The sequence below is a fragment of the Gorilla gorilla genome, chromosome 6 (assembly GCF_029281585.2).
Source record: "Gorilla gorilla gorilla isolate KB3781 chromosome 6, NHGRI_mGorGor1-v2.1_pri, whole genome shotgun sequence".
NCBI lineage: Eukaryota > Metazoa > Chordata > Mammalia > Primates > Hominidae > Gorilla > Gorilla gorilla.
In genome coordinates, this window is record NC_073230.2 from 138,850,372 (window position 1) to 138,856,569 (window position 6,198).

Genomic DNA, 6,198 nt, shown 5'->3' on the forward strand with positions numbered 1-6,198 from the left:
GTCCCGCATTTACACAAGTGACTTGTACACTCTCCTCCTGCACATCTCTGGAGGCTTATCCCATCTTGCCCTCCATGGCCTCAGCAGGATCACTGGATGTCCGTGATGCACGGCGTGCCCTCCCTGCCCTCATCATCCCAGCCAGCAGCCCAGGAAGGAACCACTCTTAGTGACCTGTGGAAGGTTAGGAGACCCTCCCTCGGGGCCCTAGAGCCCACCCTGAACAGGGCCTTTCAGGGGAAAGGGTGAGAAGGTTCACCACCCAGAGGAGCCAGGCCAAAGCCCTGAAACCAAACATCCCCCAGTTCCCTCACTCCTCGATTCAGACTCCAGGGCCACAGCCTGGAGCAGAGCTGGACCCCAGCTCCTCTTGGCAGCACCCCCTGAGGGCCAGAGAATGGCTTCCCAGCTGACTTGAGGACCTGTGACCTCAGGGGGATGCAGGGAAACACAGAGTGTCACTTCCAGCTGCACCTGCCCTCTGCCACTACCCAGCAGTCCGGGACCTGAGTCCCCTCCTTCCTCGCGGAGAACAGCAGGTCCAGCATGGCCGGCCCTTCCCTCGCTGGCTGTGCACAGGGTGCCGGCTGAGTCCTCGCCCCATAGTTGGCAAGTCTAGAACCACCGGATCCTGTTACCTCACCAGTGTGAGTTCTACCATTGCCAAAAACGGGGGGAGGCAAGCAGCTCCCCCCAGGAGCTGGGGAGGCCTCGGTCTGTGCTGAGGAAGAGACAGAGACAGTTAGGATGGTCCAGGCAGGGCCAGGACAGAGGCGCCCATCCCCGCAACTGCAACAAGGTCCTTCCTGCAGGGTCGCCCTGGTGTGGAGGCCCAACCCCACAGTCCCCCTTCCTGCTGGTCCCGGTCCCTCCTCAGCCCCCTCCTCTCCTCCCTTCCCCTCATATCTCTAACCTGCAGTTCCTGTGGGCAGGCATGGAGCAGACACCATCCCTAGGGCAGCCACCAGGATCCAACCCAGGCCCCCAACTGTGGTCACCACTCCCAAGGGAACCCGAGGGCACCTCCACTCCCAGCACCTGACAGCAGGGACTCTGGGAACCAGCACAAGCCAGGCCAGAGAGCCCTGCCCCTGGGCGCTGGGGAAGAGATGGCTAATGTGGGCTGGGTTTTGCTATTTACTAAGCCCACGTCACTGCTCCATTTAATCCAGAGAGATGCTCCCAAGCCGTTCCCTAGAGCCTAAAGCTCACAGGCTGCCCACCCCAAAGGGAGAGAGGGAAGTTGCTACACAAAACATTCCTCCTCCCTATCAAGTCCAAGGGAGGAAGAGCATTCCACTTGCCAAGGCCTCTTCCCTAAAAGCAGTGGACAAACAATGAGGCTGGGACCTTCTACCCAGGAACGGGAACAGGCAGCCTCTGGGGCCATCAGTCAATGGCAGGAATGGGCCAAGCTAAAACCAACCAAATATCTCCCATCCAGACGGCATTCTCCTGACCACAGAACCCACTGCACACACCCAGCAGCCCTGCACACACCCAGACCCTTTGAGGGCTGGCTGCGATCTGATTCTCGGAGTGGCATTTCCCCAGATCGCCAGCCACTTACCCAAGGACAGCACACTTCAGTGTTCCCACTTCCCCTGATGAGGCCAGGTCCTTTCCCAAGGGGTGTTGAAGTGTCCTGAAGGCATCTCAAGCCTTTAGCAAGGGTGCAGGCTTCCTGCCCCCTACCCTGCACCCCCATGCCTCCCCTGCAGCCTGGAAGGGACTCTGCCCTCAAGCCTCCTGGGCAGTATGAGCCCACCATAAGCAGGCTCATTTTCCAAACAAGCCCCAGCTGGGGGAGCAGCTGACTTGGCAGGGCCCCTGAAATAACACCGCTGCCGCCACCACCCCTCCCATCCTCCCTGCCCTTTAGGGTGGAGTGAGATGGGATGATGGCTTAAGATGCAAACAGATCCAGGCCATCCCCAGGGCCAAGTCCAGGACCTCGGTGGCACCCAAACCGGACAGGCAGACTAGGCTTGGGTGCTGGGGAGGACACCTCTGCCCCGAAAGGAGAGGCTTGGTGGGGAAGGTTTGGCCTCTGAGCAGAGGCACGACTCTGGAAGCCTCCCCGAGGGTGGGCGGGCCTGCTTTGGGACATCAGCAGCACTGGGCTCTCTTGGTCCCATGGAGCCCCCAAGCCTGGGACTTGGTGAGGAGGCCACTCCCACCCTCCTCCAGTGTGTATGTGGGGGGTCCTGTCCTCCTCCCCACCCAGCTGTGGCCGCACCAGTCGGGCTCCATCGGCAGCCTGGGGCTGCAGGCGATCAATGGTGCCGGATCGCATTTCCACCCGCCTGAGGCTGGGCAGAGACTGGGATAATGGCCTGGATTGAATAAGCAAATGGAGTGGTGGGGGAGGCGGGGAGTCTGGAAAACCCACTCATACAGCCCTCCAGGGAGCTGCCCCTCCTGCCGCTCCACACACCCAGACAGGCCAAGCAAGGTGCCCGACATGGGGGACGCCCTAAACCCGGGCATCTGGGAGCCGCTGCTTTTGACAAACAGAAAAACAAAGCAAAAAGTGCTTCTCAGTGACCCTCCCACTCCAGCAAGAAAGGCTTTCGCTGCAGTGGGACAGCGTTCCTGCCTGACACTGGACACCATTGGACAGATCATGGGCAGAACCTTTTGCCCATCTCACAGACCTTCTGGAAGCCACACAAGGGAGGATCCAGGACCTGTTCTGCAGGGTGGGGAGGTGAAGAGGGGCCCTCTCCTATCCTAAGTGCCCCCAGCCTGGGTGGTAGGAAATTGCATCTTTAGGGAGGAGGGCCAGCTGTGGTGGTCCCCACTCTCTGGGATAGTCACTGTTGTGGGTGAACTCACCACCCAGGTCTGGCCCGGAACTGGGTAAATTAGGAGATCTAGAAACTAGCTTTGGCCTGAGGTCCTCCCCTGGAGCGCTGGAGCAGGGCCCCAGAGCAGCCGGGCCTGAAGCCTGGTGGAGGCACGCCCCCACACCAGTGCCTGCACTCGGGGCTCAGCAAAGGCGCCCACCTGGGCAGGTGTGAGGAGGTGGAGCCCAGCTGCAGACCACCCAGGGGCTGAGGGCAGCTTCTGTCATCCGGCCTTCCCCGCTAGGCAGGAAGGAGCAGAACCCTGGCCAGACACTCCAGAGGCTCCAGGGAAAAGCTCTAGAACCGGTCACTGCCAGGGGCCTTCCACCCCTCCTTGCTGGGTCTCTGTGCCCACCCCACCTCCAGGGCTCATTCTCACTCAGGCCGGGAAATCCTTCTTTCCTATCCCATGGGACCTGCAGCAGGACGCCCTAAGGAAGCACGCGGGGCGGAGGACTGGAGCACAGAGACAGGGTGCGGCACAGGCCAGCCAGGTTCCGAGGGGCAGAGGGAGAGCTGGGGCCATCAGAAGGGAGACCTAGCTACAGGGACACCTCACCAGGGCAGAAGTCCCCTTCTATCCTGAAATAAACAAGCCCCTCCTTTTTTCTGCAGGGGCTTGGAGAGCTTCTGCAGAGAAACACGGGCACCACACCCCAGAGGGAATTTATTGGGGGCTCCTCGCTGTTTGGTGATAGCTAACTGGCAAGAAAAAAAAAGGCCCAACCCACCCAAGGCAGTCCCCAGGGCACCCAGGCAGGCAGCACTGGTCACCATGTTCCTGCTGTGCAGTCAACTGGACCCGTCATCCTCCAGCTGCCAGCTTCAACCACACACATCCCCCACCCTGGCACTCCCTGGCTCAGACACCTAAAATGACTCCCACTGATCTGGGCTAAGTCCACCAGCCCTTGCCTGAGGCTCCCTGGGGAGAAGCAGCCCCATCAGGGGCTGGCCCAGTGACCTGGGGCATGATAGCTCCCAGCTGGTCCCAAGTCATCCACTGGTCTCCTGCTTGATTGCTGACCACCAGATTTCACATGGGTCCAGCCTGGCTGGCCAGGCTCTCCCCAGCTTTGACAGACTAGGTCCAGGCCTCCCAGCCTCAGTCTCTGCCATCTGGGGCATCCTTGGGAGCCCAGGCCTGTAGATTCAGAGCTGAGACACCTCCAGGCCCTGGGTGCCTCCATGGAAGGTGTGGCTGGTGGCGGAAGAGCCACAGTGACCCAGCTCTACCACTCACCAACCTCTTCAGCCAAGCCTTTCCTCTCAAAGCCTCAGGTTCCCCATCTATGAGATAACTATTTTAAAAAATTACAAGCCCCACAGGGCTGAGGTGGGAACTGTTGGGATTATATATGTAATGTCACCTGACACCCAGATGGAGAGCATAGGCCAGTTAGTCATAGCCCAGATCCAGGGACCCAGGAAGCTACATTACCAGTGTGTGGTGTGTGAAGGGGAACACTGGCCTCTGCTCCAGAACCTTCTAGGGGCAGGCCTGAAAATGCCCTCCAACTCCGAGCCCCACCAAGTATCCTCCTCTTGGAGCTGTTCGGAGATGACCCACTCCACAGCAGGCTCCAGCTCCAGGGACGGTAGCCCCCCTGGAAACACCCAGGCTGACCTCAAGGGCAGCCCACCTGCCTGGAGCTGCCCCCTTCACAACCTGCAGCAGAAAAGACCAGGCCCTGTGCTGCCAGCCAAGGTCTCACCCCAAGCGTGTGCTGGGAGCCTGGCTGGGCCTTTCCAACCCACAGCACCATTCAGGATGGCCCTACAGATGGTTTCAGACTCCCCCACCTCTGCCCTGGGCGGCCCCATCTGCTGGCCCAGCTCAGATTGCTGGGCTCCCAGCTCTACCGTGGCCCCAGGCAGTGTAAGGCGATCTGGCTGCCCACCAGCGCTGGGCCCTCACACAGCAGCTGAGCCAGATGGGCTGGGGAGGCGGTGAGGAGGCCTTGAGGAGGAGCAGGCTGGGGCCCTGACACAAGGATGCAGGGGAGGCGGACGCAGCTGCGGGTCCTGCTTTTCCCATATTGGCACTGCACATGATTGCTCAGAGCGGAGAGACACAAGCAAAAATGTGCTAGTGCCAAAATCGGCCAAGCAGATGGCACTGGTGCGGGCTCTCTGGGGACACACTGGACGAGGGGCCTTGCATCCCTGCACCCTTGGAAGCAGCCTGTTTCCGACGTCTAGGAGCACTCAAGGCAGAAGTGGGTAAGGTGCTCCGGAGGCCCTCGTGGATCTGTCTCTGCTCTGTTTATGGCCCTTCGGTAATTCACTGACTGAGACTGTTCACAGTGAATTCTACCAGTGCCATACACAGAACAGGAGTCACACTCTGCGGCCTGCCGACCCTGCGGAGAGACCAGCGGCCCACGATGCCCGTTCCCTGCTCCCAGCCTGCCCACTCCCTTGGGGGCCCCCCAGCAGGCCCTCAGCAGCGGCTGCTACGGTCTCTACCCCCCACCCCATCCCACCTCTTCACAAGATCCACATGCCCCATCAGCCCAAGATGACCTTCAAGGAGACAGGGACAGTGCGGGAGAGGGGCTGACCTTCTGACCTTGCAGAGGGTAGAGGGAGAAGACCACACCAAGGTGTCTCCTGTCTCCACCTGAAGGCCCACATCCCTCCACATCACCCAGACTGCACCTCCAGGCTGGAGAGGGAGTGGGTCAGGACCATCCATCTCCTTGCCAGAGTAACTCTGGCTCGGAGAGGCCAGAGCCTCCTCTCTACCCAACCTGCCACAGGGGCAGTGACCAGTGGGACATCCAAGATGCCTCTCGTAGCCTCTGAGCCCAGACACCAGCAGCCCAGGCTCCTAGGCGCTTTGGTCTCCATTATCCCCCACCCCCCAGCCTGCCCTGTGGCAGAAACAGAGCCCCAGGAACAAACTGAATCTGCTGTTCACCCCCACTCCCATCCCAAACCAGACCAGATTGGGCCAGACTGTGAACCACCCAGGCTGGGCATCTCTGCTGCCGGCCTAGGATCAAGGCAGGAAAAGACCAGGAAAGGAGGGCAGAAGAGAAGTCCTGCAGCCACCCAGGTGGCTTGGAGGGAGCCGGAGGCACGGATGCACTCTAGCAAGGGAGTGGCTCCTGGCTGGCTCTGGAGTGACTGCGGAGGAAAGCGGAGGCTCAGGAGCGAAGGAGGGGCTGGGAAGGTTGCATCAGTGGTTGCCAGAGCAGCTGCCTAGAGAGAAGTTGCTGTGGAGGCCCTGCATCTGGTGTCACAGGCCCTGGGGAAGGACGGGAAGAAGGGAGAGTCTCTGGGGAGCTGGCACCCAGGGCAGGCAAGCTGGGGCCTCCGCAGAGTGGCCACTAGAGTCTCAGCC

At 60.6% G+C, this 6,198-nt stretch overlaps 3 non-coding genes across 3 annotated transcripts; all 3 read right to left on the bottom strand.

The window, feature by feature from the left end:
- Window positions 1-576: 576 nt before the first annotated feature.
- Window positions 577-688, bottom strand: MIR182 (microRNA mir-182). The gene is given in 1 exon segment (NR_106511.2): window positions 577-688. It is a non-coding gene; the product is annotated as a microRNA mir-182 (primary transcript).
- Window positions 689-4,879: 4,191 nt separating this feature from the next.
- On the bottom strand, window positions 4,880-4,957 carry MIR96 (microRNA mir-96). The gene has a single exon (NR_106282.1). It is a non-coding gene; the product is annotated as a microRNA mir-96 (primary transcript).
- Window positions 4,958-5,092: 135 nt separating this feature from the next.
- On the bottom strand, window positions 5,093-5,202 carry MIR183 (microRNA mir-183). The gene has a single exon (NR_106281.1). It is a non-coding gene; the product is annotated as a microRNA mir-183 (primary transcript).
- Window positions 5,203-6,198: the final 996 nt, after the last annotated feature.